This window comes from Chrysochloris asiatica, unplaced genomic scaffold, assembly GCF_000296735.1.
Source record: "Chrysochloris asiatica unplaced genomic scaffold, ChrAsi1.0 scaffold00012, whole genome shotgun sequence".
In the NCBI taxonomy this organism is placed as follows: Eukaryota; Metazoa; Chordata; class Mammalia; order Afrosoricida; family Chrysochloridae; genus Chrysochloris; species Chrysochloris asiatica.
Window position 1 is genome coordinate 27,128,505 of NW_006408530.1, and position 22,515 is coordinate 27,151,019.

A 22,515-nucleotide genomic window follows, 5' to 3' on the forward strand; every position below is an offset into this window, starting at 1 on the left:
ACAGATTATGGAACCCAGCAGAGAAGTAAAATGCCATGGAAAGGATGGTTAGTGTCAGAATAGGATAAAGAAAATTAGAGGATAGAGGCATGTCTGGCCTTGTATAATCAGAGGAGGTCAGGCAAGACCTCCATGCCATCTTTTGCAACGATCCTGTGACCAGAGTAACTAGATGGTGCTCAGCTACCACTGCTAACTGCTCTAAAAAGGATCACACTAAAAGGTTTGGATTGTGAGGGTTGGAAATGCAAAGGTAGATGTTTTGTAACAAAGAAGGGAGTGATTAATTCTCCAGGCTAGGAGTGGAGGTCTCTAGGACCATCAATGGAGAAGACCCGAGAGTGGGACCCTACCCAGAGAAACAGAACCAGAGATGCCTGAGATAGAGACAGAGATGACGACGTGGAGTGATGAAGCAGCTGGGGACTTTGGACCCAGAAAGGTAAAGGGACTGTGGGCTGAAAAATGGGGGTGGGGGAGGGGGAAGTATAGGGAGTGGGTTTCTAGGATATACCCTTTGGTTGGTTGATGATGCATGGAGGGGATTGGAACCATGGCAATGAGATGATATACGATGGAATGAATGTAAAACTAAGGTTCTCCCATGTAAACTATCATATAATTCACAATAAAACATTTTTTTTTAAAAAAAGGTTTGGAGTTGGAGGAAAATGTGTAACAAAATTCCAAATCATAAAAATGATCAGACTTACTGGTCAAATAAATACTGGTGGAACTTCCAAGACTATGGCCCTTAGTCACCTTCAGGTCTAGAAATGAACTCACTCCCGTGGCTCAATTTTCAGCCAAACAGTAGATATGTCTAAGGGAAACAATATTACTAGTGAGGTACACACACCTTAAAATGCACCCAAAGACAAAGTGTACAAAGGTTAGGGAAGAAGTAATGGAAGCTAAAAAACACAGGAGACAAATGGAATAAGTGGTATTACATTGTTGGAATTGCAATCAATTACTTAAAACAATATGTATATAAACTAGTGAATTGAAAACTGATCTGTTCTGTAAATCTTCACCCAATTCACAATGAAATTTAAAAAAATTAATAAATAATCTAAAAAGAAAAGATTTCCCATTTGGAATCCTGCCCCCACTAAATTGGCATAACCTTGAGTGGCATGTCCTCCTTGAATTTAATTGGCCCAGCAGATTCCATCACAAGTCTATGTTTTGATTAGATCTTCCTTTTGAAGGCACTAGAGAGCTCTGGTAGCGTAGTGGTTACGAATCGGGCTGCGAACCTTAAGGTCAGCGGTTCGAAACTACCAGCCGCTCCGCGGGAGAAAGATGAGGCTTTCTACTCCCGTAAAGATTTACACCCTCGGAAACCCTGTACAGGGTCGCTATGGGTCGGAACCGACTCGACGGCACTTAACAACAACAACAACAGAGACTAAGACACGTGAATTGTTGATAGAATTTGCCTGCAGCCATCCACTAATCACAGACATCCATCCTCTGAACACAGAGACATATTTAAATATGTTTTGCTTGGAATGAACCCATGCATACATGAACTAGAACCCTGGTAGCAATACTTGTTGATTTACCTTCATATATACAGGTAAGATTGGTTACAAAGTTGAGATTCATTTCTAATTGAATGCACCATTCATTACGTTACATAACCCAGTCTTTCTTGCAGCTACTGATCGAATGTAATTGAATTCTGGCCAGTGGGATAAGAATATAAACAATGAATTTTGTTTCCAAACCTAATCCATAAAAATGTGTCACATGGTTCATTTTCTTCACCTGCCAATGGGATGGTGACAATCTGGCCAAGAACTTGGAGAGCATCAGAGCCACCATATATATGGACAGACCCTGGATCTCTGAAGTAATAAGTAGAAGTACATGCAACACATCCACTACCAGCACCACCACTAAACTCTTGCATGAACAAATCAGCTTCTTTTGTATTGATGCCAGTGGGTATTTCTGTTAAAGCAGTTGTTGTTGCTGTTGTTGTTGTTGTTAAGTGCTGTCAAGTCAGTTCTGACTCACAGCAACCCTATACAGGGTTTCCAAGGAGTGGCTGGTGAGCTTAAACCACCAACTTTGCAGTTCAAATTGAACTTGTGGTCCAGTGCTTATTCTACAATGCCACACCAGTACTCCTTAAAGCAGTTTTTGTTGTTAAGTGCCATCGAGTCAGTTCTGATTCATAGCAACCCTGTATAGGGTTTGCAAGGAGCAGCTGGTGGGTTTGAACTGCTGACCTTGTGGTTCACAATCCGGTGCTAGGCCAAGCTCCTTCTCTTCTTATTCACTTCATCTGCATGTAGCCTTCTCTCTGTTATTCATGTGGCTACTAAATATCAACTCCACCAAGAGGCCTTTTCTGTTAACTCATCCAAAAGAACCTAGCCCCACCTTCCCTTCCCTTCTCTTACACTATTTTTCTTCAAAGTGTTTATCATCATCTAATGGTATGTTATGTTTTAAATTAATATTTGCTAATTGCCTATATCTCCCACTAGAATATAAGATTCATGAAGGCTGGGGAAGAAAGAGTCCCCACTAAATAGTTTACATCTTCTCTAGATGGATTGGTAAAAAGAGATGGGGATAAGAGTCTTATAATTCAACAGTGAGTAATAGTTATCATGACTAACTGCAACTGTCACAATTGTAAAGGTAGAAGTTTTGTAACAAAAATGGGGAAGTAGTTAATTTTACAGTCCAGAAATAAAGGATGCTAAGACCATCAAGGGAGAAGAGCACAAGCGGAATATGGGACCTTATCCAGAGAAGCAGTGTCACCAGAGATGGAGGCAGAGATGGGGACATGGAGAGATGGAGCAGCTGAGGACTCTAGGTTCATGGGAAGAGAGGGACTGAGAGCTGGTGGCCAGGAGGCAGGCTTGCAGAATGCCCTTTGGTGGTGTCAATTATTATAGATGTCTGAGTGTTTAAAAAAAAAAAAAAAAAAAGAGCTAAAGTGAATTGAGAGAAATACTGTTATCTGATGGCACATGGAGGGGATTACAATCATTGTAATGAAACAAGGTGTGTGATTTGTTGAATGTAAAACTGATGATGGTGGTGGTGGTTATGTGCCATGGAGTCGGTTCAGACTCTTAGTGACCTTGTGCAGGATTTCTGAGTCTGTAATTCTTTACAGGAGCAGAAAGCCTCATCTTTCTCCCGAGAAACAGCTGGTAGTTTTGAACAGCTGACCTTGTGGTTTGCAGCCCGATTCATAACCACTACACTACCAGAGCTCCTTAAAACTGATGCTATGCCCTGTAAACTTTCACTCAATTCACAAAAAAAAACTTAAAAAAAAAAGATTCATGATGGCAGTGTTGGCTCTTTCCTTTTACTCATTGTGTATCTAGTTCTAGACCAGTGCCTAGTAACTAGTAGGAGCTCTATTACTAGTTAAGTTAATTAACTAATTTTAGCTGTTCTTTAGCAGCCTGGTCCAGTCTCAGCTGCCACTTTTATCACAAATCCAATTTTCTCTCTGCGGCCTCATTTTCAGATGGATAGCAGCGCCTGTCTCATCACTCTCCATCAATTAAGGGTTCACTTCCCTTATCTTAACAGCTTCAAATGAGCCAGCACACCTCCTGAAAGGTGATATATTATCATGGCTTTAAAAGCTGAAAGAAGTGAAAAAAACAAAAGAGAACTCCAACAATGAGGCTCTAAGTTAGTCATGGAGTCTGACTAGGAGAGGCTAAAACCTGAGACTGACCGTCATGGAGGTGCTTCCCAAAGCTTACTTTCAAGCAGGACTTTCCAGGCTACCAGAATTTTCAGTCTTCCATTCTCTAGCCCATTGGTAGGTTTTTGGGCTTGGTGCCTTTGGAAAGACACTTTGTATGGTTAGGAGTCACACAGCCTTAGTTCAAAGCCAGAATTTAACACCATCAGGTTGTACCATCAAAGCAGGTCCATACTTATATAGCACTATTTACTGAGTACCTTCTATATGCAGAACAAGCTCAGTGCTAGTAAAACTGCCACAAAAGCAGAGACATATAGGATGCTACCTCAGGGAGCTTATATTCTTGCAAGGTCCAAGGTTCAAACTCACCAGCTCTTCCTTGGAAACCCTACCTATTCAGGGTCCCTATGAGATGGAACTAACTCAACTGCATTTAACAACAGTTAAATATTTGACCAAGTATAACAGGCTAATTTTACAGTTAATAATTTTATATGACCCATAAATGATGTTATAAATTTTGGCAGAAAAACGGTTCCCCACCCTTCTGTATAGGATTTCCAAGAAGCAGTGGGCGGGTTTGAACTGTCAACTTTGCAGTTAGCAGTCCAGTGCTTATCCTACAGCACCACACCATGACTCCAGATTAAGCACTGAAGCAAACAAGCAGGAATAGTGAAAGATACTTGCCAAATGAAGATCACCAAGAACCGATGAGAAGAAGCTGAAAAGTACAAAAGGCTTCTCCCAGAGCCAATAGTGAGAGCCTTCCCATAGTTCCAGCACCCTAAATTCGAACTTGGTGTCACCTAAACTGTAAGAAAATAAATACATGCTTGAAAAAAAACACCCACTTGTTTGTTTGTTTTTTGTTTTTAAAGCAACACTAGATAATTTAGACAAATGGAGAAGAATCCCATGACTCTGAATTGTCCTGTGTGAAATTCCTTCTTTATTTGTCTTCCCCTAATTAGAAATCCTCACGGCTACCCTAGGGATAACAAAGAGCAAATCAGCTACTGCCAATTGTGTATATGCCTGATGTACTAGTAATTTTGTACACATTATCCCTAATCTTTATATAACTCATGGTGTAGGTGTTATATTAAAAAAATTACATTAAAAAGTTATATAAAAAATATATATGTAATTTTTTTTTCTATTTTTACAAACCTCATCTCTCCTCTCCACACCAAATTCTACAAATCAAGTGTATTTTCCTCATTGTATTCTTAGATAAGAAAATATTGTTGTTGTTAAGTGCCATCAAATTGGTTCCAATTCATAGCCTGGCTTCCTTGGAAGTCTGAGTGTCAGCCAAAGGAAGAAACCATTAAACGTATAAAGAAATAGCATCATGAGTGAAGTTCAAGTTCAAATTCTACCTTATGATTGCACTTAAATGATTAAAAATTATTTATAAAGATAGCAATACCTACTATAAACTTATTTGCTCATTCAACAAATGTTTTTTAAGTCCCTATTATGTAACAAAGTATTGGTAGAGTAATGAGTTATGAGTTGGACTGCAAGGTCAGCAGTTTAAATCCACCAGGCTTTCCGCTTCATAAAGATTTAGTCTCAGAAACCCTATACAGGGTTGCTATGAGTAGGAACCAACTTGATTATGTGACCAAGCATCATTATGTGACAAAGGACTTGATGGCATAGCAGGTTAAGCCTTGGGCAAGGTCATCAATTGGAATCCACCAGCCAGTCCACAGGAGAAAGATGAAGCTGTCTCCTCCCGTAAAGGTCTTGGAAACTCTTAAGAACAGTTCTACTCCTTGCAATAGGGTCAGTATGAGTTGGAATGCAGTCAATAACAGTATGTGGGTGTGATGTGGTATCATGTAACAAGATCTGTTTTAGTCACAGTTGAGCCAAATCCTAAAGTGCTAGAAAGAGGCATGGGAGTACTGGAGTAGGGGTGGAGGGTGTTGCAATTTTAAATAGGGTGCTCAGGAAAGGCTCACTCAGAGGTAGATGAGCAAAGGGGTCCTGTGGCTCTCTGAGACGAAGAGCATTTCAGGCTCAATGAACAGCGAAGTACACATCCTGTTAAAAGAATCTCCGTAGTGGTTTCCCAACCTAGTTGCACTTTCACCAGCAATGAGTTATGTATTGGTTGTCAGACTTTACTGAACACATCCCTGGTCTCTTCTTCCTTGATTGGCTCATGTGAAGGGGTGTCCAGGAATCTGCATATAGGAACAAAATCAAACTAGTTGATTCTGACTCATGGAGACACTGTCAGAGTGGAATTTCATAGAGATTTTAAGCAATGACATTTCAGTGACTGTAATCTTTCAGAAGTACATTGTTAGACCTGTGTTTCAAATGCCTTGAGGTGGATTTGAACCATCAGGCTTTCAGTTAATAGTCCAATGCTTAACTAATTGTGTCACTCAGACACCAAATAAGAATTCAGATGATTCTAAGGCAAGTGGTACAGGAACTGTGCATTGGGAAACATTTTTTATCACAATAGAAATCAGGATCACGTTTGCCAGAGGGAGCCATTTGGCATACAGGCACAAAAAAGTTAAAAGGCAATACAGATGTTCAAAGAAGAGCTTGTCAAAAGTTGACATGAATTTAAAAAACCAAGAACCATTAGAGTGTGCCAGGAATTTTAGTGGCTTTCTGACTTCCAATCTACCCAGTTTATTTAAAACAACAACATTGCTCATTTCTACAAACAGGAAGTGCTGAATGAATTCATAAAATTTCCAACATTTTCAGAAAAAATAATATTCAGTCTTTTCAGAGTTTCCATTTTCCAAGTGACTTCAAAGCACTTTTAATGTGGAGGGCAACAACTTGATTTTTTTTTTTTTTTTAAATAGTGCACAGCTAATTACCAAACTTACCCATACTGCAAGCATTTAATGCCTACATAAAACATTGCACCATAATGAAGATAATTGAAAGTATGACTTTCATCAATATTTAATTAGCATTTGGTGCTAGCTCATTATTTTGGTACAATTAATTTGACATCTTGCTATATGTCTTGAACAGATTTCAATCCAGAGGGCTGTTTTATTGGCAAGACATGTGTAACATCACACATGCCCCTGCCCAGAGGAAACAATATGAAGAATGGGGGAGATGATTGACAATTTAATCTAGTTCTGAATCGCAAAGGCTAATATATTAAATCCAAATAAGCACGTTTATTTAGCAAGGCAAATCCAGTACTAATGAAAAGCCTAGCCTTGCTCAAAAGGGTGAGGAATAGAGAGCTTCACTGTTTTAGCACAGCTTTGTGGGGGGTCAGTTATTTCCCTGTTAACAGGAAATAGTCAGAATAAGAGGAACATTGTCTCTCACTTGCTCTCAAGTTTAACAGCTCATACACCTGTGTTGTTGTTTTTAAGTGCCATCAAGTCAGTTACAAGCCATGTTGTTGTTGTTGTTGTTGTTAGGTGCCTTTGAGTTGGTACCAACTCATAGCAACTCTGTGCACAACAGAACGAAACACTGCCTGATCCTGGGCCAACCTCACTATTGTTGCCACGCTTGAGTCCATCAATGCTGCCACCTGGCCAATCCATCTCGTTAGGGGTCTTCCTCTTTTTCTCTGGCCCTCCACCCTACCAAACATGATATCCTTCTCTAGTGACTGGTCCCTCCTCACAATATGTCCAAAATATGAGAGATGAAGTTTGGCCATGCTGGCCTCCAAGGAGCACTCTGGCTGCACTTCTTCCAAAACAGATCTTATTGGTTCTTTTGGCAACCCATGGCACTTTCAATATTCTCCTCCAACACCACAATTCAAATGCGTCAATTCTTCTAGGGTCTTCCTTAGTCACTGTCCAGCTTTCACATGCATATTGTTGTTGTTGTTGTTAAGTGCCATCGAGTCGGTTCCGACCCATAGCGACCCTGTACAGGGTTTCCGAGGGTGTAAATCTTTACGGGAGTAGAAAGCCTCATCTTTCTCCCGCGGAGCGGCTGGTAGTTTCAAACCGCTGACCTTAAGGTTCGCAGCCCAATTCGTAACCACTACGCTACCAGAGCCAAGGCTTGGGTCAGGTGAACCTCAGTCCTCAAGCTGACATCTTTGTTCTTCAACACTTTAAAAAGGTCTTGTGCAGCAGATTTGCCTAATGCAATACATCATTTTGTTTCTTGACTGCTGTTTCCTCTCTCTCTCTCTATATATATATATAGATATATTGTTGTTGTTGTTGTTGTCAAGTCGATTCCGACCCATAGTGACCCTGTATAGGGTTTCCAAAGAGCAGCTGGTGAGCTTGAACCGCCGACCTTGCAGTGCAAACGGCTTTGCAATCTGGTGCATTAACCCACAATGCCACACCAGGACTCCTATATATATGTGTGTGTGTGTGTGTGTGTGTGTATTTTGTTGTTGTTGTTAAGTATCGTGGAGTCAATTCCGACTCATAGTGACCCTGCCCAGGGGTGCAAATCTTTACGGGAACAGAAAGCCTCATCTTTCTCCTTCGGAACAGCTGGTAGTTTTGAACTGCCAACCTTGAGGTTAGCAGACTGATTTGTAACCACTATGCTACCAGAGCTCCTGATATATATATATATCATTGTTGTTAGGTGCTGTTGAGTCAGTTCCAACTGATAGCAACCCTACAACAGAACAAAACACTCCAGGTCCTGTGCCATCCTCACAATTGTTGTTACACTTGATCCCATGGCTACTGCCACTGTACACTGACCCTCCAGTTTCCCAAGCATGATGTACCTATCCAGGGACTGGTTTCTCCTGGTAATGTGTCTGAAGTATGAGTGATAAAGTCTTATCATCCTAGCTTCTAAGGTGCACTCTGACTCTACTTCTTTCAACACAGACTTGTTTGTTCTTCTGAAAGTCCATGGCACTTTCAATATTCTCATTCAACCCCACAACTCAAAAACATCAACTCTTCTATAATCTTCCTGATTCATTGTCCAACTTTCGCATGCATATGAGGCTACTGAAAATACCATGGCTCAGGTCAGACTCACCTTAGTCCTTCAAATGACTTCTTTGCTCTTGAATACTTTAAAGAGGTCTTATAAAACAGATTTGCCTAACGCAATACATTATTTGATCACTAGGCTGTTGCTTGCATGAGTGCTAATTGTGCATCCAAGAAAAATGAAGTCTTTGACAACTTCAATCTTTTCTCCATTTTTCATGATATTATTTAGTGGCCCAGTGGTGAGGATTTATATTTACTTTACATTGAGGTGCAACCCATACTGAGTGCTGTGGTCTTTGATCTTCATTGGTATATATTTAAGTCTCTGTGCTTCCAGATGATGACAGACTAGGGAGAAGGAATGGTGGACTACTTCTGAATGTTTAGCCACTGAAAACTTTATGAAAAACAGAGAAACATTGTCAGATGCACACACATACACACACACATATATATTGGTTGTTGTTAACCACTGCTGAGTCAGTTCCTACCCACAGCAAGAGTGCATATGGTCTCTGAGGAGCAGCTTGTGGGCTTGAACTGCCAATCCTGCAGCTCACAGTCCAGTGTTTATCCTACAGCACCACACCAAGACTCATATGACTGCAAACCAGAAGGTCAGCAGTTCAAACCCACCAACCACTTCTCAGAAATCCTGTACAGGGTTGCAATGAGTCAGAACAGACTTGACAGCACTTAGCAACAACAATAGATATGTATTCATATATAGATATCTATAAAGTGTGTCAAAAAGTATCTGTATTCCAGTTATATTAAAATGCCTGTCCACGTCCACAGCTGATGACAACATTGAGTGTGCATGTGAAATGATTCTGTCAAATAGACGAATGACAATGGATTATGTGACAAATCATTTGCAAATCAGCCATGGCTCTGCCTATGAAATTATCCACAACAGACTTGGGTTTCAAAAAGTTTGGTGAGATGAGTACCGGAACAACTCACAGAAGAGTATAGACAGAAGCATTTGGATATCTGCTAACAAAATATGACCTATATTTGAAGGAAGTTAAAAGTTTCTTTAAAAAAAAATTGTTACTGATGATGAGACATGGATTCATCACTACAAGCCAGAGACTAAACGACAGAGTATGGAATAGAAACATCCTCAATCACTGACCAAGAAAAAGTTCAAAAGTCAACCATCAACTGGAAAATTGATGCTTACAGTTTTCTAGAACTCTCAAGGGCCAGTATTGGAACACTATCAGGAAAAAGGTTCAACAATCATCAGTGCTCATTACAGTGAGATGCTCATTGAAGAGATGAAGCGTAAACATTGGATTAAATGAAGAGGACTGCTATCCAAGTGCACTGTGATACTGCATGACAATGCATGCCTGAATAACTCTGCTCACACAGTTGATACTGCAAAAACTTCTTTTTGAGGTGTTAAAACATCCACCCTATAGTCCTGGTCTTGTTCCATAGGACTTCCACCTATTTGGTCTCCTGATAGCAGCCCTTCGAGAATGAGGATTCACCTCTGATGAAGAAGTGAAGACGGTGCATTCATGGCTCAGCCTAAAACATTTTTAAATAAAGGAATACTAAAGCTTGTTGTCAGATGGACAAGTATATTGAAAAGTAATGAGGTTATGTCAAAAAAAGTATGTATTTATATTTTCTAAAAGTTGATTAAAATAAATTCTGCAGCCAGAGTGTGGATAATTCTTTATTTCATGTGTATATATACATATACATAGCGTTCTGCTGAAGCATTGCAGGATAAGTCATGAACTGCTAATTGCAGTGCAATTGTGGGTCATAATCCACTCGACAGCACTTAACAATTACAATAACATATGTCATAGTGACCCTATGTAGGGTCCCCAAGGAGTGGCTGATGAGTTTGAAGTGGCAACCTTGCAGTTCAAACTGATCTTTTGGTCCAGTGCATTAGCCTGCAGCACCACATCAGGATTTCATATATATCATAGTTAAAAAAAAAAAAAGTATTGTTACTAGGGTTCCAGTTCAATACATACGTGGGATTATTCCAAACAAAACATGTTTCAGCATGTCTCTGCAATCAGTGGATGGCTGTAGATAAATTGTCTCAGTAATACAGCTGTATTTTTTAAAAAAAATAGAAGATCCAATCAAAACAGTTACTTCTGAGGGGGATTTTTATCAGTCCATTAAATTCAAGGCAGAGAGGTCAGCTCAGAAGATTACGGTGAGTGTTTGTGGGGGATCACAAAGGGGCAGTCATAATAGATTTTCTTGAAGAACATAGGACAATCACAAGGACTTATTAGGAGAAGATTTTAAAAATTGAAAACTACATTGATGAGGAAAAGACCAGGAAAGTTGCTTTGAGGAAATTTTTTCCAACACAACTAGTCATTGTTCAAGGGTAGAAAGGCTTGTCCTACAATAATTTTGTTAGAAAGCCTTACTTCATCAACCCTACAACCCTGATCTTCCCCCTTCAGACCTCTTTGTCTCAAAACTCAAAGCACATTTCAAAGGAACATGATTTGAGTTCCTCAAGAATACCAACATTTGCACTTTGCTATGGTGCAAATTGAATAGTGCAGAATTCTTTGGGGATGAACTAGAGAAATAGAAACATTACCTTCAGAAGTATATACAATTAGATCTAGCGTATGCTGGGAAATAATGGCTTCACACTGTTTATATTTTTGTTTAATCAACGTTTCTGTGATTTTGTAGCAATATTTTTTTACTTGCTCTAATATAACTCAGTTTATATAAAATAAGGCCCTTCCAACCAGTGAACCTAAACTATCTATAATGAAAGGACAGTTTTTTGTTTTATTTTATATTTTTCTCTAATTTCCAATAGTTGGGAATTGATATTTCCTTAAAATAATAATAAAAATTAATCACATAAGGAAAATAAAGTTATACAAAATAAAAACCCAATTTTTCATTATTAGATCAATAGACATAAAATTATTCATTAAAATTGTTCTAACAGTTTCTAAACTTTTATTCTATGTTTTGCATGTCCTTGTCGGCAGTGACGGGTTGAAGGACTAGATATAGAATCTAAGAAGGACCAATCAAAGTCCATCTATAGAAAAACTATAGAAAGAATCAACAGGACAAAGATGAAGACGTGCTGGAATGCAAGTCTCTCCCTTAATCTTCACAGTGATCTGGAAGAACCAACTAAGTCTTCCAAAAATCAGACTTATGATATATGGCTTGAAATAGTTTGCATGGCCAGGAAAAAAGTGAGATGAGTGCAACACTCACTTGAGCACAATATTTAAGGTTGTATTAAAAAAAATCAGAAATAAAGATAAATAGCACCAAGAGTGAAGCATTCAGCTGATATGAAGTAAGAAGAGATGACCAAACTGCAGATAGTACCCATTTGACCTAGCCTCTATGGCTTGCTAATCAGAACTCGGCTATAGGAAGATAAAAAAAAAAAAAAAATTTTTTTTGATAAAGGAAACAAGTGTAAATTGCTACTATTTGATTAATTGACCTATATTTATGGATGTAGTAGCTCAAAATACCAACTGAGCAAAAGTCTTCATATCAGGTATCAATCCTATCCCCTCTGTATACAGGATTGAAAGGGACAGGCAACTTAGATATTGGCTACCGAACATGAGGGGGCAATAAAGGCATGAAGTGACTGGCTTACAGGTTTTCAAGAATGAACTTAGTTTCATAGTGTACCGGGGAAGGTACAGTCCCCACTAAATAGTTTGTATCTTGTCTAGACTGGTCTGGTGAAAAGAGATGGGGATAAGATTCTTATGATTAAATAGTGAGTCATTGTTACCATGACTAATTGTGACTATTACAACTGTAATGGTAGAAGTTTTATAACAAAAATGGGGGAGTAGGTGATCTTAAAGTCAAGGAACAGAAGACCCTAGGACCATCAAGGGAGAAGAGCATGGGAGTGGAATGTGGGACCCTATCCAGAGGCAGGGACAACAGAGATGAAGGCAGAAATGAGGACATGGAGAAAGAGAGCAGCTGAAGACTCTAGACTCATGGAAGAGAAAGACTGAGTGCTGATAGACCAAGGCAGGCTTGCAGAATGTGCCCTTTGATTGTTTAAAGTATTGTATATTCCTGAGTGCTTTTGTGTATATTCCTCCAAAAAACAACAACAATAGGGGGGAAAAAAACAAACAAAAAAAATCCACAGGGAATAGAAGTAAATACTGTTGAAGAGTCAAGAACAGAACAAAACTATAAGAACAAACTCAGAGAATCTGGGAGGTGGGTCTATAATCAAAACAATTACAATGTAAAAGAAGGTCAACATGTAGGAACAGAGATATAGATGGTGAGAAGGTCAGGTAGATTACAGTATAAAATAGACTGCAGTAAATGGAGGGAAACGTTAATGGAATATAAGGTAACCTCAAAGAAAATTAACACTTCACAGCATACCACGAAAATCCAAGAAATACATGGAAACGTTAAAACTATGAGAAAACTCACAAGAAAGAAGACAAAAAGCATGAAGTCAGCAAAGGAAGACACACAGAATAAAGAAAGCAACAACACCATAAAATATATATATATATATACTGGCAGGCACTGTAGTGGTTACGAATCAGGCTGCAAACCACAAGGTCAGCAGTTCGAAACTACCAGCCACTCTGTGGGATAAAGATGAGGCTTTCTGATCCCATAAAAATTTACAGCCTTGGAAACCCTGTACAGGGTCGCTATGGGTCAGAACCGACTCGACGGCACTTAACAACAACAACATCGAGAATTACACTGAATGTAAACAGATTAAATTCACCAGTTAAGAGACAGAGGGTGGCAGAATGGATAAGAAAACAAGATCCTTCAATAAGCTGTCTGCAAGAGACACATCTTACACACAGAGACAAAAACAAATTAAAAGTCAAAGGATGGAAAAAATATATACCGAGCTAATTGCAATAAAAAATGAACAGGAGTGGCAGTACTATTCTCTGATAAAATAAACTTTAAGGCAAAAACAGCATAATAGATAAAGATGGATATTATCTCATGGATAAAGGGACAATTGAACAACATGACACAACTATAATAAATATCTATGCTCCCAATGAAAGAGCTCCAAAATATATAAAAGAAACTCTAATAGATTTGAAGAAAGAAATAGATGAATCTACAATAATTGTGGGCAATTTTAATACACCGCTTTCAAAATTGGATAGAACAAATGGAAATTAACTTGACAAAGAAACAGAAGAATTAAACAACACAATCAGCCAACTGGACCTCATAGATATGTACAGAACATTCAACCCAATAACAGCAAAATACACATTCTTTTCCAGTGCACATGGAACATTCTCCAGAATAGGTCATGTGTTAGGCCAAAAAACAAACCTCCATAAATTTACAAAAATCAAAATACTACAAAGCATCTTCTCGACCACAATGCTAATTAGAATTAGAATTCAACAATAGGAAGACCAAGGAAATAAAATCAAATACATGGAAACTGAAAAACACCCTGCTGAAAAGTAACTGAGTAGTAGAAGAAATTAAACGTGAACTCACAAAATTCCTAGAAACAAATGAGAATGAAAAAACAACATACTAAACTCTTTGGGACATGGTGAAAGCAGTGCTGAGAGGACAATTTATTGCAATAAGTGCACACATCCAAAAAGAGAAAGAACCAAAATCAACACAATAACACAGCATCTACAATAATTTGTTGTACTACAACAAATAGAAGAGTTGGATACATTTTTAGAAAAACATGACCTAATCATATGCATCAAAAGACATCACCAGAAGAGTAAAAAGGGAACCCACAGAATGGGAAAAAATCTTTTGCAATGACACATCAGACAAGGGACTTATTTTTAAAATATATAGGAAACTACAATACCTCTACAAGAAAAAGACAAATAACCCAATTAAAAAATGGGTGCAGGACATGAACAGATACTTCACTAAGGAGGAGATCCAGGCAGCCAACACACATATGAAGAAATGTTCATGATCACTAGCCATTAAATATATGCAAATTAAAACAACAATGAGATATCATCTCACACCAGCAACAACAGCAAAGATCAAAAAAGTAGAAGACAATAAATGCTGGCGGGGATGTGGAGAGACTGGGACGCTCCTGCATTGCTGGTGGGACTGCAAAAGGGTCCAACCTCTCTGGAAAGCAATATAGCGCTTCCTCAGAAGGTTGGAAATAGAAATACCTATGATCCAGCAATTCCTTTACTTGGTATTTACCCACAAGAAATACAAGCCATAACACGAGTAGATATAAGCACACAAATGTTCATAGTGGCACTATATACAATAGCAAAAAGATGGAGACAGCCTAAGTGCCCATCAGCTGAAGAATGGATAAACAAACTGTGGTGCATGCACACAATGGAATATTATGCTACCTTGAAGAATAACAAGGAAGCTTCAAGTCACCGCATAACATGGATGAACCTTGGGGACATGATGCTGAGTGAAATTAGTCAGTCACAAAAGGAGAAATACTGCATAGGACCACTATTGTAAAAGACTAAGAAAAAGAACCCATACTAAAGGGTGGGGAGATGGTTACCGGGATGTGGGGGTGGAGTAAGGGGAGGGAGGGGAAGGTGGAACTCAGGGTAGGGAATAGACACAAGATAGTTTGGATGCTAGGGAGGGAGACAATACACCAGAAGTGGGAGGGGAATGGAAGAACAAGGCAAATGGGAAAACAATTAGGCAGGTTTGCATGGGCTAAGTCAGACAGAGGTAAATAACGATGTATGCACAACCTTGGAACAACAGAGTTCTGGGATACAGAGATCAAGCCATGGTTGGAATGTGCAAAAGGGGGGAATAATATTAAGATGCTTGGCTGTCTTTTGAATCTTGACTTTCCTGGCATACCATTATAAAATAGACACTTGAGGGGGAGAGAAAAGAATAACCAGAAATATCACCATAATAAGCTTGTTAGTCCATCTTCTGCCTATAACTGATTGGAATACTTAAAATGGGGCTACAACGTCCCCAGTGAAGAAGGCTTCCTGTGGAGCCTGTGCATTATATAAGACCATAGGTGGAATCCTGAACCTCACCCAGAATCTTCTGAGGTGGGAAATTTCCACTTGAAGGGACAAGCAGACCAGCTGGAGCAGCTGAAGAACAGAAGATACTTCTTGAAAGAAAAACCAACAGGAAAAATCCAAAACAATAATGGCAGTCTGACAGATTACTACAAGAACAGCAAGTTGCTTGCCCTGGAGACATCAAGGCAAGTGGTTGGTTCCTCTCAGGGCAAAACCCCTTCTAAGACTAAAACTCAATGGGAATACAGAAATAGACATGCACTCTGATTGGTGACCATGTTCGTCACCGATAAGGGGCTGTTGTTGTTGTTACATGCCGTTGAGTCGGTTCCGACCCATAGCGACCCTGTACAGGGTTTCCGAGGGTATAAATCCTTACGGGAGTAGAAAGCCTCATCTTTCTCCCGCGGAGCAGCTGGTAGTTTCGAACCGCTGACCTTTAGGTTCGCAGCCCGATTCATAACCAGCAGTGAGGGGAAAACAGCAATGAAGCTGCAAGCTAAGCCCTACAAGGCTCCAGGAATTGAAGGAGTACCATTGAACTGTTTCAACAAATGGATGCAGCCTTAGAGGTGCATATTAATAGGTTTTAATACCTATTCCAAAGGAAGGTGATCTAACACAATGTAGAAACTATTGAACAATATCATTAATGTCAGATACAGTTATTATTTGTTGTTGTTGTTGTTATGTGCCTTGGAGGTGGTTGCAACTCATAGCGACCCTCTATTTGGATGAACATAATTTAAAAATGGTTTCACGGCAGGACAATAACCAGAAATTCATGTTGGATGCAGAAGAGGACATAGAAAAAGGGATATCATTGCTGACATCACATGGATCTTGACTGAAGGCAGAGAATACCAGAAAACTCTTTACATGTGTTTTATTGACTATGCCAAGGCATTCAATTTTGTAGATCATAACAAATTATGGATAACATAGGAAAGCATGGGAATTCCAGGATATCTAATTATGCTCATGCATAACCAGTATATGAGCCCTGACTCAGTCATTCGAACAGAACAAAGGGATACTGCATGCTTTAAAATCAGGAAAGGTGTGCATCGGATTTGTATCCTTTCACTATACTTAATCAAGCTGTATAGTGAGCAATAATCCAAGAAGTTGGACAATATAAAGAAGAATGTGGCATCAAAATAAGAGGAAGATTCTTTAACAACCTAACAAAATGCAAATGATATAAACTTGCTTGTTGAAAGTGAAGATGACTTGAAGCACCTATTGATGATGATTAAACACAACAGTCTTCAGTATGGATTACATCTCAACATAAAGAAAACAAAAATCCTCACAACTGAGCCAATAAGCAACATCACAATAAACAGATAAAAGTTTGAAGTTGTCAAGGATTTCATTTTATTTGATTCACAATTAATATCCATGGAGGCTGTAGTCAAGAAACTAAATGACATGTTGCATTAGACAACTTTGTAACAAAAGATCTATTTAAAGTGTTTAAAAGCTAAGTTGTCAGTTTGAAAACTAAGGTGTGCCTGACCTAAGCCATGGTATTCTCAATCACCTCATATGCATGTGAAAACTGCACAATGAATAAGAAACAGCAAAGAGCTTTGATGCCTTTGAATTACAGTGTTGGTGAAGAATATTTTATATATCATGAGTTCTCAGAAGAATGAATAAATCTAACTTGGAGGAAAGTACAGTCAAAATACTGCTTAGAAGTGAGGATGATGAGACTTCATTTCATGTACTTGGCACATGTTATCTGGAGGGATTCTGAAGAAAGATATCGTTTGTGGTAAACTAGAGGCTCAGTGAAAAAGAGAAAATAAATTAGTAAGTGTCAGCCCATTGTTGTAGCCAGTTTGTCAATCCATCTCATTCTCAGTGAAATGGACTGACAAAGTGGCTACAACAATGGGCTGAAACGTAATAATTTACTGTGAGAATGGGGAAGGACCAGGCAGTGTTTCATTCTGTTGTACATATTTCGTTCTGTTGTACATGGGGTCATTATAAATTGGGACATACTCATGTGCATCTAAGAGAAACAAAACTATGCAAGAATGGTTCAGCATTACAAAAACAATCAACATAATCCACCACATAAATAAATCAAAGGAAAATTATGACACAATCCTATCAATTGATGCATAAAAGACATTTAACAAAATTTAACACCCATTCTTTATCACCATTCCTATTTAATATTGTATTGAAAATTCTAGCAAAAGCAATAAAGCAAGAAAGGAAAATAGACAGCTAAATTGACAAAGAAGTGATATGATTCTACATATACAAAATCCTAGAGATTTAGTAAGAAAATCACTGGAACTAATAAAAGTAATCAATAATGTGACAGAGTACAAGATCAATATACAAAAATCAGTCAAATTGCTTTAAATTAACAATGAGACCTGTTAACAGAAAATCAGGAAAATAATACCATTTACTATAATCACTCAAAAGATAAAGTACTTAGGAATAAATTTAACCAGAGAAAAGAAGTCAAAAGAAACACACATATGAAGATTATACCATGCTAATGGATAGAAACCTTAATGTTGTGAAATTAATCAGTGCTACCAAAGATATCAACAGATTTAATGCAGTGCCAATCTAGTTCCTATCATCATTCTTTAAAGAGATGGAAAAACAAACCACCAAATTTATATGGAAAGGAGTAGACCCTTGCAAAGTAAAGCATTTCTAAAGAAAAAAACAAACAAGGAGACCTCACACTCCCTTTCTCAAGACCTCAGTACAGCCAGAGTCATCAAAATAGCTTACTGTACAATGTCAGATGCAGCAAACAATGGAACAGAATTGAGACACTGAAGTATGTCCCTCCACTGATGGGCAGCTCATCTTTGAGAAAGTGTTGTTGTTAAGTGCCATTGAGTAAGTTCCAACTCATAGCAACCCTGTATAGGATTTCCAAGGAGCAGCTGATGGGTTTGAACTGCCAACCCTGTGGTTCAAAATCCAGTGTTTATCCTATATCAGCACACTAGGAGTCCTGACAAAGTGTTGAAACCCATTAAATGAGGAAGAGGTCGTTTCATCAACAAATGATACTGTCAAAACTGGAAATCTATTTGCAAAAAATAAAATAGGATCCATTTTTTCACCATATACAAAAACTAACTCAAGATGGACTAAAGACTTGAATGTAAAACCTGAAATTATAAAGGTTATCAAATAAACTTAGTAATAAACTTAGGAGCCCTAATACATGGCCTAAATATATTGTCAAACATGACTAAAAACTCACAAACAGCAGAAAACAAACTAGATGACTAGTTAGTCCTAGACAACTGGGACCTCCTAAAAATCAAACACTTATATGTAAAAGACTTCACCAGAAGAGTAAAAAGAATCTACAGTTTGGGAATTTTTTTTTTGCTACCACACATCAAAGGGCTAATCCCTAAAATCTACAGAAAACTTTAACATCTCAACAACAAAAACACAAAGAATCCAACTTCAAAATGGGCAGAGGATATGAACAAAAACAGGTCTCCAAAGAAGACTTTCAGGCAGCTGACAAACATGAAGAAATATTCATGACCATTAACCACTAGAGAAATGTAAATCAAAACAACAAAGAGATATCATGTCACCCAAGCATTAACAGTACAGTTCAGAAAACAGAAAACAACTAATATTGGCGAGGGGGTAGAGAGACTGAAACCCTCATACACTGTTCGTGGGATTGTAAAGTTATGCAACCACTGTGGAAAACACGGTGTTTCCTTAAATAGTTGGAAATAAAAATATCATATAATCCAGGAATCCCACTTTTTAAGTATATATCCTAAATAACTAACACCAATGATACAAACAGATCTATGTACACCCATGTTCACAGAATTATTCACAATAACAAAAAGATGGAATTAATCTAAGTGCCCAGCAGCAAATAGATGGATAAACAACTATGGCACATACATTCAATGGAACACTATGTAATGTTAAAGAATAATGATGAATCTTCGAAGCAGCTCCATATATGGTTGAACTTAGAAGACACTATACTGAGTGAAATTAGCAGCTTAAAAGAGGACAAATACTGTATGAGAACACTACTGTAAAAAGTCAAGAAAAAGGTGCACACAGAGAAAAACACATTCTTTGAAAGTTACTATGGATAGGAGGGTAAATCACTCACTAGCATATTGTTGTTGTTGTTAAGTGCTGTCGAGTAGGTTCCAACTCGTGTTGTTGTTGTTGTTAAGTGCCGTCAAGTAGATACTGACCCATAGCGACCCTGTATAGGGTTTCCAAGGAGCAGCTGGTGAGCTTGAATCATCGACCTTGCAATTCAAACAACTTTGCAGTCTGGTGCATTAGCTCACAGTGCCACCCTAGGGCTCCCCTTTATACGGTTTCCAAGGAGCAGATAGTGAATTTGAACTGCCTGCCTGGCAGTTCAAACCAATATTGCAGCTGAGTGTTTATCCTACAGCCCCACACCAGGACTAGCAGATAGCCGTGCATTAACTTGGGGAAGGGAAAACAATATGCATAAGGGAGAGATCCCACAGAGTGATCAAGGCAAAGGAAGACACTGGGAGGAACACAAAGTTAAAGATCACAAATGTAAATGCTATTACATGCACAATCCTGCAATAACAGTAATAACAATAGTTCAAATAATATAATAATCTAAGAATGGATACAAAAATAGAACAAAAGCTCAAAAGGTGTGGGAAAGTGAATGAGACTCCTGTCATGAATATAAATAGGTTTGACAAAGGATATTCTACTGGTATATTTATATGTGCTGCAAATATATCTAAAGAATATAGTAGAGCATACATGAGGTAAACATAAAAATTTCTTTGCCATAAACAAACACTTTGAAGGAGTAAGTCACTGGGCTTGGGATCTCAGGACCATAGTCTTGAAAAACACAAAGGTTAATTCATGTAACATAGTTCATAAATCAAGAGTCTACATTTTACGTTGGTGGTAGCTACCAAGGTCTTAAAAGGTTATGAGCGACCATCTAAGATGCAAATATTGCATCACTCCCTCCCCCCCCCCACCAGAGTGAAGAAGAAACAGAGAAATTAAAGACATAAGTTAGGACATTTTGTTAACTCCAAGTAAGTGAACATATACTGTGATCTGGTGGGAGGAGGAGAAGATTCATTCGAGTGTGTGGTTTTAGGCCTCTGTATTTCTAACCTAATATTTCGAAAGGCATTGTGATTCCTGTCCATTAGACTGCAAGGTTTATGTAGGCAATCTTAGAAACAATGTCAACAAGACCGAATTGGCACAGGCTTTTGGATATTATGATCCACTCAAAATGGTGTGGTTTGCTAGAAATCCTCCTGACTTTGCTTTTGTTGAACGTGAAGATCCTGGCATTGCTGATGCTGTTCTAGAGCTAGATGAACACTGTGTGGCTGCTGTGTAAGAGTCAAATGGTGAAAAAATAAGTCCGAATCATGGTCCACCTTCCTCTTGGGATAATTATCATAGAAGTCCTGCACCTCGCCACAGATCTCCAAGAAGGAGAAGGTTCTCTGGCAGCTGAAGCAGGTCCCTTTCTAGAGACAAGAAATGAGAGATCACTGTCTCAGGAGAGAAATCACAAGCCATCTCGATCTTCTGCTGGGTCTCGTAGCCTATCTAGGTCAAATGGAAGGAAATGGAAGACTGTTTGCAAGAAGACTAGCGGCATACAAAAATAAAAACAAAAAACTTGATATGACAAGAGTATGTACACAAAATTCAAGTTTTGTTTGAGACTTCGTAAGCATGGTACATTTTTAAGATGTTTAACTTTTCAAATTTGTTTATTGTCTCTTGTAATAGTGACACGTTGTTTTTGTTAAGTGCCATCGAGTCACTTCCAACTCAGAGCAACCTGGATAAGGTTTCCAAGGAGCTCTTAGTGAGCTTGAATTTCTGACCTTGTGATTCAAACTGACCTTGCAGTCCAGTGCATTAACCCAGAGTGCCACACCAGGACTCCACCAGTGACACATATGAAGATGCAATCCTCTATGGTTTGAAATGGCTTATATAAGGCATATAATAACAAGAATTTATTACTTTACAATGTCCCCTTAAGCAAAATTGAATTTGCTTTGACCTTTTAGTCTTGCATAGACTGATAATAACCCTCTAAATCTTGCCCCCCACCACCACAAAACAGACATAAGGTAAAACAGTCCAAAGGGCTAATAATGAACCTTATGAACCCCAGTCTTCAAGACCCTGAGACCAGAAAAACTAAATGGTACCCAGTTGGTACTGTTGGTCACTCTGATAGGGACCACAATAGGAATTTCTGGACAGAATGAGACAAAAATGTGGATCTAAACTTAAAATCATAAAAAAAAAAAAAAAAGCCCTAGGCTTAGTTGTGTGGTTGAGATTAATGGAATCTCTAAGTCTATGGCCATTAAGTCCTGTAACTGAACTCACGCCCATGACTCAACTTTCAGCCAAAAAATATTCAGGCTGATAGGGTGAAAAATAGCACCAAGGAGATATACAGTCATTAGAACAATCAACCATGGCAGCATTCACCAAGGGACAAAGCTCAGAAGGCAGGAGGGATAAGAAAAGACAAAGGGAAATGGTAAACAGAAAGGAAATGGAAAGAGTGTGGTAATATTGTATAGGTTACAATTAATGTAAGGAAACAAAATGTATATGAATCACTGAACTGGAAAACAAATTTTCTCTGCAAATATTCACCCAATCACAATTTTTAAAAAAATCAAAATTAATGTAAGATGTTCATAATGAACAAAATGCCAAAAAATTAAATAAATATAGGACATGGCAATGCCTTATTGAATCATAA

At 38.4% G+C, this 22,515-nt stretch overlaps 1 pseudogene; it reads left to right on the forward strand.

Moving 5' to 3' along the window:
- Positions 1-20,360: 20,360 nt before the first annotated feature.
- On the forward strand, positions 20,361-21,391 carry LOC102824776 (annotated as a pseudogene).
- The last annotated feature ends 1,124 nt before the right edge of the window (positions 21,392-22,515 follow it).